The following is a 12,144-nucleotide window of genomic DNA, read 5'->3' as shown; positions in this document are numbered from 1 at the left end:
ACATATTTTATTCAATTTCATAGGTTAGTACATCACATATTTAATTATTTCTTTTTTTCTCATTGGTGTTTTTATACAGACATAATATCAGTGCCTAAAAGAAATTAAAAAAAAAGAAATTGCAGACTTATAATATCATTTATAGGGATGTAGCGAACGTCGGAAAAAAAGTTCGCGAACATATTCGCGAACTTGCGTCAAAAATGCGAACGGTTCGCGAACGTCGCGAACCCCATAGACTTCAATGGGAAGGCGAATTTTAAAAGCTAAAAAAGACATTTCTGGCCAGAAAAATGATTTTAAAGTTGTTTAAAGGGTGCAACGACCTGGACAGTGGCATGCCAGAGGGGGATCAAGGGCAAAAATGTATCTGAAAAATACATTGTTGACACAGCGCTGCGTTTTGTGCTGTAAAGGGCAGAAATCACACTACATTTCTAAACCTGTGTAATAAACTCCTTTAAAACGTCCGGCGTCTACATGCTAATCAAGTCGTGTAAAGGTTACAGCCTGTTCACACGCAAAGACGAAACGCAAAGAGCTTTAATGAATGATACCGTCAAGTGAGCAAATAATAGTTGTTAATTACTAGTTGAGCTTGTCACCTCCAGGATGTTCGTCCTGTTGGTGGCAATATTTCTGTAGTGGTGTGTTTAGCAGTCACCGTGCTTGTGCGCACGTGCACGGTCAGGCAGAGGTAATTCAATGTACAGTGAAGTGAACCAAAAAACACTGATTCTGCAGTGTGGGCCCAGTTTTGGTCTACTTTATTGATCACCTGCTGTGACCATAAAAGATGCGATTTTGCCACTGTTGCAGAACCCTGAAAAATTAGGCATGTGTACTTTCCTGAAAAATTATGTTTTTTTTGTCGCAGCCACTGAAGCACAGAGGCCAGAAAAAATATGCCATATAAATGCTGAAAATATTCATTTTTTTTTGTCGCAGCCACTGCAGCACAGAGGCCAGAAAAAATATGCCATATAAATGCTGAAAATATAAAAAAAATTTGTTGCAGCCACTGAAGCACAGAGGCCAGAAAAAATATGCCATATAAATGCTGAAAATATTCATTTTTTTTTTGTCACAGCCACTGCAGCACAGAGGCCAGAAAAAATATGCCATATAAATGCTGAAAATATAAAAAATTTTTGTCGCAGCCACTGAAGCACAGAGGCCAGAAAAAATATGCAAATATGAAACCAGTAGGGTTTGCACCCTAGTTTGTAACGGTGGCGGAGGGAGGAGGACGCTAAAGGACAGCTGTGTGTGGAGTCATGAGGCGTGCAGAGAAGGACAGCTGCACGGGGAGTCAGAACAAGTCTTCCGGCGTGCAGTAACCCTCCGAGATCCACGCCTCGTTCATTTTAATAAAGGTCAGGTAATCCACACTTTTGTGACCTAGGCGAGTTCTCTTCTCAGTTACAATCCCTCCTGCTGCACTGAAGGTTCTTTCTGAGAGGACACTTGAGGCGGGGCAAGACAAGAGGTTCATGGCAAATTGTGACAGCTCTGGCCACAGATCAAGCCTGCGCACCCAGTAGTCCAGGGGTTCATCGCTCCTCAGAGTGTCGATATCTGCAGTTAATGCCAGGTAGTCCGCTACCTGCCGGTCGAGGCGTTCTTTGAGGGTGGATCCCGAAGGGTTCTGGCGCTGCCTTGGACTGAAAAACATTTGCATGTCTGACGTTACAGAGTGGCCAAAGTGCATTGTCCTTGCAGGTGCGCTCGTGGCAGGATTACTGGCACCTCTGCCCCTGGAATGTTGATGAGTTCCTGAAGTGACATCACCCTTAAAAGCATTGTACAACATGTTTTGCAGGCTGGTTTGTAAATGCAGCATCCTTTCGGACTTGTGGTACGTTGGTAACATTTCTGCCACTTTATGCTTGTACCGAGGGTCTAGTAGCATTGCGACCCAGTACAGGTCCTTCTCCTTAAGCCTCTTGATACGGGGGTCCTTCAACAGGCATGACAGCATGAAAGACCCCATTCTCACAAGGTTGGATGCAGAGGTATCCATCTCCGCTTCCTCGTTATCAAGGACTACATCATCCACGGTCTCCTCCCCCCAGCCACGTACAAGACCAGGGGTCCCCAAACGGTCACCACAAGCCCCCTGGGAAGCCTGCTCCTGTTGGTCCTCCTCCTCCACAAAGCCACCTTCCTCCTCTGACTCCACTTCTGACACCTCTCCCTGCGTTGCAGCAGGTGCTTGGGCTCGTTCTGGTGATTCCGACCAGAAATCGTGCGCTTCCTGCTCCTCGTCACGCTGGTCTACAGCCTCATCTGTCACTCGTCGCACGGCACGCTCCAGGAAGAAAGCAAAGGGTATTAGGTCACTGATGGTGCCTTCGGTGCGACTGACCATGTTTGTAACCTCTTCAAAAGGGCGCATGAGCCTGCAGGCATCGCGCATAAGCACCCAGTAACGTGGGAAAAAATCCCCAGCTCTGCAGATCCAGTCCTACCACCCAGTTCAAACAGGTATTCATTGACGGCTTTTTGTTGTTGCAGCAGACGTTCCAACATGAGGAGCGTTGAATTCCAGCGAGTCTGGCTGTCGCAAATCAAACGCCTGACTGGCATGTTGTACCGCTGCTGAATGTCAGCAAGGCATGCCATGGCTGTGTAGGAACGTCTGAAATGGGCCGACACCTTCCTGGACTGCCTGAGAACGTCCTGGAATCCTGGGTACTTTGAGACAAAACGTTGTACTATTAAATTCAGAACATGTGCCATGCAGGGCACATGTGTTAAATTGCCCAGTCTCAGTGCTGCCAACAGATTGCTTCCATTGTCACACACCACTTTTCCGATCTTCAGTTGGTGTGGGGTCAGCCACCGATCGGCCTGTGACTGCAGAGATGACAGGAGTACAGATCCGGTATGGTTTCTGCTTTCCAGGCACGTCATCCCCAAGACAGCATGACAACGGCGTACCTGGCACGTCGAATAGCCTAGGGGGAGCTGGGGGTGCACAGGTGTGGAGGAGGAGGACCCAGCAGCAGAGGAGGAAGAAGAGGAAGAAGACGAGGTAGAGAGCGAAGGAGGAGTAGAGGTGGTGGCAGAACCGCGTGCAATTCGTGGCGGTGACACCAACTCCACTGTTGTTGTTGAGCCACACATTCCCTGCTTCCCAGCCATTACCAAGTTCACCCAGTGGGCAGTGTAGGTGACATACCTGCCCTGACCATGCTTGGAGGACCATGCGTCAGTAGTCATATGGACCTTTGGCCCAACACTAAGTGACAGAGATGCGGTGACTTGGCTCTGCACATGGTGGTACAGGTGTGGTATTCCCTTTTTTGAAAAAAAATTGCGGCTGGGTACCTTCCACTGCGGTGTCCCAATTGCTACAAATTTGCGGAAGGACTCAGAGTCCACCAGCTGGTATGGTAAAAGCTGGCGGGCTAAGAGTGCAGACAAGCCAGCTGTCAGACGCCGGGCAAGGGGGTGACTCGCAGACATTGGCTTCTTACGCTCAAACATGGCCCTCACAGAAACTTGGCTGGGGGCAGATGACTGGGAATGGGAACTGGTGGTCAAGGTGGAAGGCGGAGTGGAGGGTGGTTCAGACGGGTCAAGGACAGCAGAGGTAGAGCAGTAAGATGCTGGACCAGAAGGAGGGTGGCTTTTAGTTTGTCTGTTGCCTTTGAGGTGTTGCTCCCAAAGTGCTTTGTGCTTGCCGTTCATGTGCCTTTGCATAGAAGTTGTACCTATGTGGCTGTTGGGCTTCCCAAGACTCAGTTTCTGACTGCACTCATTGCAAATTACAACGCTTTTGTCAGAGGCACACACATTAAAAAAATCCCACACTGCTGACCTTTTTGAAGCTGGCAATCTGGAGGTAACAGTAGAAGTTGCCGGCGTTGGCGGCAATGGCGGGTGCGTTGGCCGGCTGACCACAGGTGCCGATACATGTTGTTGCCCTACTGTTCCCTGCGAGCTGTCCTCCTGCTTCTTCTAAGTCTTATTCTCTTCCTGCCTCTCTGACTCTCCGTCTCTCCATCTGAACTATCCTCCTCTTGCTCTCTTCTACTGGGCACCCACAAAACATCAATCTCCTCATCATCATTCTCCTCAGATGCATCAATTTCTTCTAACAGCTCACAGAAGGAAGCAGCAGCGGGGACCTCCTCATCACTCATTATGTCCATCTCTGTTGTGTTCTCTGCCAGAATTAAATCTGGTGTAACGTCCTCATCTCCTTCATCTTCTTCTGCCAATAATGGTTGCGCATCACTCAGTTCAAGAAACTCATGTGAAAATAACTCCTCTGACTCCAGTGAAGAAGGGGCGCCGGTGGTGGAGGAAGTGTTACGTGGGGTGCCCATAGCAGTGGAGGATGAGGATGTTGTGGTAAAGTTAGAAACGGTAGAGGATGGGGTGTGCTGTGTAAGCCAGTCAACTACCTCTTCAGCATTTTGGGAGTTCAGGGTCATTGCCTTTTTAAAACTGGGCAATTTCCTAGGGCCACAGGATAGCATAGCAGCACGGCCCCTAGTGCCTCTGCATGGCGGCCTGCCTTTGCCTGGCATTATTTTTAAAACAACAACAACAACTCAGGTGGTGCTTCTGGAGACGGTATTATTATTGATATTTAGACAGAATGTGAACAAGCTCACACAGCTAGGTGGCAGTTGTTTGAAAATGAAGAACACACTGGGCAAACAATGCCTGCAAGGTAAACGTATACACTACAGCAGTGGATACGGAATATATCATTGCTGCTTGAAAAACGTCACTCAGGTGGTGGTTCTGGAGACGGTATTATTATTGATATTTAGACAGAATGTGAACAAGCTCACACAGCTCGGTGGCAGTTGTTTGAAAATGAAGAACACACTGGGCAAACAAATTGAAACAATGCCTGCAAGGTCAACGTATACACTACAGCAGTGGATACGGAATATATTATTGCTGCTCAGGTGGTGTTTCTGGAGACGGTATTATTATTGATATTTAGACAGAATGTGAAAAAGCTCACACAGCTAGATGGCAGTTGTTTGAAGAACACACTGGGCAAACAATGCCTACAAGGTCAACGTATACACTACTACAGCAGTGGATACGGAATATATTATTGCTGCTTGAAAAACGTCACTCGGGTGGTGTTTCTGGAGACGGTATTATTATTGATATTCAGACAGAATGTGAAAAAGCTCACACAGCTAGATGGCAGTTGTTTGAAGAACACACTGGGCAAACAATGCCTACAAGGTCAACGTATACACTACTGCAGCAGTGGATACGGAATATATTATTGCTGCTTGAAAAACGTCACTCGGGTGGTGTTTCTGGAGACGGTATTATTATTGATATTTAGACAGAATGTGAAAAAGCTCACACAGCTAGATGGCAGTTGTTTGAAGAACACACAGGGCAAATAATGCCTGCAAGTGCACTCAGTGTCGGACTGGGGCACCTGGGGCCCACCAGAGAACTTGATCTGAAGGGCCCCCTCCATTTAGTCAGGGAAGCCCGCAAGGGAAAATAAAGGACATATAAAGAACAAATGGCATTCAATACAATGATGCAGAAACTGAGGTAAATTCGATAGGAATCTCAGATTAGATGGGGTAGGGACTGATGGGAAAGTGAAACTATATAGCTATATGTCTATACATACAGTATAGATATATAGAGATAGAGAGATATGTGCACACAGTACTCAATTTAATCAACTTGTAATTCATTAATTGATTAAAAATTCATGGTACACTTCATTTAAAATAAAAATATTAAAAACAAAATAAAAGTGAGCATTTCAATTATTTAATACATTTTTAATTTATTAATTGTAAGCACTCCCATCCCAATCCCAGTAAAATAATTCATTGCTTAACTAGGGGAGAGATGAAGCAACTGGAAAGGAGCATGGAGATGGGCAGTAAGATAAAAAAAAGTGGGGCAGCAAACTTAGTGGGAAAGTTAAGAGACCATAGGACATTTTTAAACTAAATTAAAGAAGTTGGTGGAGGGCACGCAGGGTTTTACAGTCCATGTGGGTAATGGGGGTAATTAGGCCCACCCCTCCCCCTAGATCATTTACTTACCAGCACTGTAGTAGGAGCCAAGCAGATCAAATCTTCCCTGGATAGCACTGGCAGAGGAGAAAATGAGAAGGCAGCAGTATCAGACCACCAGCAGCCCAACTTGACCAGCGGATTGAAATTTAGCACAGACAGATGCGGCCAGGATCTACCCATCGCACCAGTAGTAATTGCATCAACAGCCGATCCCTCCTTGACGCTCCTCTCTCTGATTCCCCCCACGTGATGGACGCCGGTCAGTCAGTGATAGAGATGTCGCGAACTGTTCGCCGGCGAACATCGGGTGTTCGCGCTCGCCGGAAGTTCGCGAACGTCGCGCGACGTTCGCCATTTTGGGTTCGCCATTGTTGGCGCTTTTTTTTGCCCTCTCACCCCAGACCAGCAGGTACATGGCAGCCAATCAGGAAGCTCTCCCCTGGACCACTCCCCTTCCCTATAAAAACCGAAGCCCTGCAGCGTTTTTTCACTCTGCCTGTGTGTGCTGAAGAGATAGTGTAGGGAGAGAGCTGCTGCCTGTTAGTGATTTCAGGGACAGTTGAAAGTTTGCTGGCTAGTAATCGTTTTGATACTGCTCTGTTATTGGAGGGACAGAAGTCTGCAGGGGTTTGAGGGACATTTAAGCTTAGGTAGCTTTGCTGGCTAGTAATCTACCTTCTACTGCAGTGCTCTGTATGTAGCTGCAGTGGGCAGCTGTCCTGCTTCTGATCTCATCTGCTGACTGCTGCAATAACAGTAGTCCTTGTAAGGACTGCTTTTATTTATTTTTTTGTTGTTTTACTACTACTACTACTACTACTACTATAAGAGCCCAGTGCTATTAGTCTAGCAGTGTTGGGGAGTGGGACTGGTGTGCTAATCTGCTGCTCCTAGTAGTTCAGCAGCACCAACTTTAATTTTTTTTTTTTAATATTCATTTTTTTTTTATTTTACTTTTTTTTATTTTACTACCGCTGTAGTAGTGTATAAGTTGACCTTTTAGGCATTATTTGCCCTGTAGGCATTATTTGCACACTGTTTTCTTCAACCCGCCATCGAGCTGTGTGACCTTGTTCACATTCTGTCTAAATATCCATAATATTACCGTCTCCAGAAAAAACACCGGAGTCACTTTTTTCAAGCAGCATTCATATATTTTACGTAATCCGTATCCACCGCTGTAGTAGTGTATACGTTGGCCTTGTAGGCATTATTTGCACACTGTTTTCTTCAACCCGCCATCGAGCTGTGTGACCTTGTTCACATTCTGTCTAAATATCCATAATATTACCGTCTCCAGAAAAAACACCGGAGTCACTTTTTCAAGCAGCCATAATATATTTTACGTAATCCGTATCCACCGCTGTAGTAGTGTATACGTTGACCTTGTAGGCATTATTTGCACACTGTTTTCTTCAACCCGCCATCGAGCTGTGTGACCTTGTTCACATTTTGTCTAAATATTGATAATATTATCGTCTCTAGAAAAACCACTTGAGTTACTTTTTTTCAAGCAGCATTCATATATTTTACGTAATCCGTATCCACCGCTGTAGTAGTGTATACGTTGACCTTGTAGGCATTATTTGCACAGTGTTTTCTTCAACCCGCCATCGAGCTGTGTGAGCTTGTTCACATTTTGTCTAAATATTGATAATATTATCGTCTCTAGAAAAACCACTTGAGTTACTTTTTTTCAAGCAGCATTCATATATTTTACGTAATCCGTATCCACCGCTGTAGTAGTGTATACGTTGACCTTGTAGGCATTATTTGCACACTGTTTTCTTCAACCCGCCATCGAGCTGTGTGACCTTGTTCACATTTTGTCTAAATATTGATAATATTATCGTCTCTAGAAAAACCACTTGAGTTACTTTTTTTCAAGCAGCATTCATATATTTTACGTAATCCGTATCCACCGCTGTAGTAGTGTATACGTTGACTTTGTAGGCATTATTTGCACAGTGTTTTCTTCAACCCGCCATCTAGCTGTGTGTATTATCGTTTCCAGAAAAACCAACTGAGTTTTTGTTGTTGTTGTTGTTTTTTTAAAAATAATGCCAGGCAAAGGCAGGCCGCCACGCAGAGGCCGTGCTAGGGGCCGTGCTGCTATGCAATCCTGTGGCCCTAGCAAATTGCCCCAGTTTTAAAAAGCCAATGACCCTGAACTCCCAAAATGCTGAAGAGGTAGTTGACTGGCTTACACAGCACACCCCATCCTCTACCGTTTCTAACTTTACCACAACATCCTCCTCATCCTCCACTGCTATGGCCACCCCACGTAACACTTCCTCCACCACCGGTGCCCCTTCTTCACTGGGGTCAGAGGAGTTATTTTCCCATGAGTTTCTTGAACTGAGTAATGCGCAACCATTATTGCCAGAAGAAGATGAAGGAGATGAGGACCTTACACCAGATTTAATTCTGGCAGAGAACACGATAGAGATGGACATAATGAGTGATGAGGAGGAGGTCCCCGCTGCTGCTTCCTTCTGTGATGTGTCAGAAGAAATTGATGCATCTGAGGAGAATGATGATGAGGAGATTGATGTTTTGTGGGTGCCTAGTAGAAGAGAGCAAGAGGAGGGTAGTTCAGATGGAGAGACGGAGAGTCAGAGAGGCAGTAGGAGAATAAGACTTAGAAGAAGCAGGGAGGACAGCCCGCAGGGATCAGTAGGGCAACAACATGTATCGGCACCTGTGTTCAGCCGGCCAACGCACCCGCCATTGCAGCCAATACCGCCAACTCCGCCAACTTCTACTGTTACCGCCAGATCGCACACTTCCAAAAAGTCAGCAGTGTGGGATTTTTTTAATGTGTGTGCCTCTGACAAAAGCATTGTAATTTGCAATGAGTGCAGTCAGAAACTGAGCCTTGGTAAGCCCAACAGCCACATAGGTACAACTTCTATGCGAAGGCACATGAGCGGCAAGCACAAAGCACTTTGGGAGCAACACCTCAAAGGCAACAGGCAAACTAAAAGCCACACTCCTTCTGGTCCAGCATCTTACTGCTCTACCTCTGCTCTCCTTGACCCGTCTGAACCACCCTCCACTCCGCCTTCCACCTTGACCACCTGTTCCCATTCCCAGTCATCTGCCACCAGCCAAGTTTCTGTGAAGGCCATGTTTGAGCGTAAGAAGCCAATGTCTGACTGTCACCCCCTTGCCCGGCGTCTGACAGCTGGCTTGTCTGCACTCTTAGCCCGCCAGCTTTTACCATACCAGCTGGTGGACTCTGAGGCCTTCCGCAAATTTGTAGCAATTGGGACACCGCAGTGGAAGGTACCCAGCCGCAATTTTTTTTCTAAAAAGGGAATACCACACCTGTACCAACATGTGCAGAGCCAAGTTACCGCATCTCTGTCACTTAGTGTTGGGCCAAAGGTCCATATGACTACTGACGCATGGTCCTCCAAGCATGGTCAGGGCAGGTATGTCACCTACACTGCCCACTGGGTGAACTTGGTAATGGCTGGGAAGCAGGGAATGGGTAGCTCAACAACAACAGTGGAGTTGGTGTCACCGCCACGGATTGCACGCGGTTCTGCCACCACCTCTACTCCTCCATCGCTCTCTACCTCGTCTTCTTCTTCTTCTTACTCTGCTGCTGGGTCCTCCTTCTCCTCCTCCACACCTGTGCACCCCCAGCTCCCCCTAGGCTATTCGACGTGCCAGGTACGCCGTTGTCACGCTGTCTTGGGGATGACGTGCCTGGAAAGCAAAAACCATACCGGATCTGTACTCCTGTCATCTCTGCAGTCACAGGCCGATCGGTGGCTGACCCCACACCAACTGCAGATCGGAAAAGTGGTGTGTGACAATGGAAGCAATCTGTTGGCAGCGTTGAGACTAGGCAATTTAACACATGTGCCCTGCATGGCGCATGTGTTAAATTTAATAGTCCAACGTTTTGTCTCCAAGTACCCAGGATTCCAGGACGTTCTCACCCAGTCCAGAAAGGTGTCGGCCCATTTCAGACGTTCCTACACAGCCATGGCACGCCTTGCTGACATTCAGCAGCGCTACAACATGCCAGTCAGGCGTTTGATTTCTGACAGCCAGACTCGCTGGAATTCAACGCTCCTTATGTTGGAACGTCTGCTGCAACAACAAAGGGCCGTCAACGAGTACCTTTTTGAACTGGGTGGTAGGACTGGATCTGCAGAGCTGGGGATTTTTTTCCCCCGTTACTGGGTGCTTATGCGCGATGCCTGCAGGCTCATGCGACCTTTTGAAGAGGTGACAAATATGGTCAGTCGCACCGAAGGCACCATCAGCGACCTAATACCCTTCGCTTTCTTCCTGGAGCGTGCCGTGCGACGAGTGACAGATGAGGCTGTAGACCAGCGTGACGAGGAGCTGGAAGCGCACGATTTCTGGTCGGAATCACCAGAACGAACCCAGGCACATGCTGCAACGCAGGGAGAGGTGCCAGAAGTGGAGTCAGAGGAGGAAGGTGGCTTTGTGGAGGAGGAGGAGGAGGACCAACAGGAGCAGGCTTCCCAGGGGGCTAGTGGTGACCTTTTGGGGACCCCTGGTCTTGTACGTGGCTGGGGGGAGGAGACCGTGGATGATGCAGTCCTTGATAATGAGGAAGCGGAGATGGATAGCTCTGCATCCAACCTTGTGAGAATGGGGTCTTTCATGCTGTCATGCCTGTTGAAGGACCCCCGTATCAAGAGGCTTAAGGAGAAGGACCTGTACTGGGTCGCAACGCTACTAGACCCTCGGTACAAGCATAAAGTGTCAGAAATGTTACCAACATACCACAAGTCCGAAAAGATGCGGCATTTACAAACCAGCCTGCAAAACATGTTGTACAATGCTTTTAAGGGTGATGTCACTTCAGGAACTCATCAACATTCCAGGGGCAGAGGTGCCAGTAATCCTGCCACGAGCACACCTGCAAGGACAAAGCCCTTTGGCCAGTCTGTAACGTCAGACATGCAAATGTTTTTCTGTCCAAGGCAGCGCCACAACCCTTCTGGATCCACCCTCAAAGAACGCCTCGACCGGCAGGTAGCGGACTACCTGGCATTAACTGCAGATATCGACACTCTGAGGAGCGATGAACCCCTGGACTACTGGGTGCGCAGGCTTGATCTGTGGCCAGAGCTGTCACAATTTGCCATGAACCTCTTGTCTTGCCCAGCCTCAAGTGTGCTCTCAGAAAGGACCTTCAGTGCAGCAGGAGGGATTGTAACTGAGAAGAGAACTCGCCTAGGTCACAAAAGTGTCGATTACCTGACCTTTATTAAAATGAATGAGGGGTGGATCTCGGAGGGTTACTGCACGCCGGAAGACTTGTTCTGACTTCTATGCAGCTGTCCTTCTCTTCAAGCCTCATGACTCCACACACAGCTGTCCTTTAGCGTCCTCCTCCTCCCTCCGCCACCGTTACAAACTAGGGTGCAAACCCTACTGGTTTAATTTTTTCTGGCCTCTGTGCTTCAGTGGCTGCGACCAAAAAAATGCCTATTTTCTGCATTTATATGACATAATTTTTCTGGCCTCTGTGCTTCAGTGGCTGCAACCAAAAAAATTTATATTTTCAGCATTTATATGGCATAATTTTTCTGTCAACTGTGCTTCAGTGGCTGCGACCAAAAAAATGCATATTTTCTGCATTTATATGGCATAATTTTTCTGGCCTCTGTGCTTCAGTGGCTGCAACCAAAAAAATTTATATTTTCAGCATTTATATGGCATAATTTTTCTGGCAACTGTGCTTTAGTGGCTGCGACCAAAAAAATGACTATTTTCAGCATTTATATGGCATATTTTTTCTGGCCTCTGTGCTTCAGTGGCTGTGGCCAAAAAAACTGGGCAAACAATGCCTACAAGGTCAACGACGTTGACCTGGTAGGCATTGTTTGCCCAGTTTTTTTGGCCACAGCCACTGAAGCACAGAGGCCAGAAAAAATATGCCATATAAATGCTGAAAATAGTCATTTTTTGCCATACGTTGACTCAACGTATATGGCAAAAAATGACTATTTTCAGCATTTATGTGGCATATTTTTTCTGGCAACTGTGCTTCAGTGGCTGCAACCAAAAAAACTGGGCAAACAATGTCTACAAGGTCAACGTATGGCGAAAAATTACT

The sequence above is a fragment of the Xenopus laevis genome, chromosome 9_10L (assembly GCF_017654675.1).
Source record: "Xenopus laevis strain J_2021 chromosome 9_10L, Xenopus_laevis_v10.1, whole genome shotgun sequence".
NCBI lineage: Eukaryota > Metazoa > Chordata > Amphibia > Anura > Pipidae > Xenopus > Xenopus laevis.
The sequence above is the reverse complement of the archived record's forward strand: the minus strand, read 5'-3'. Positions refer to the sequence as shown.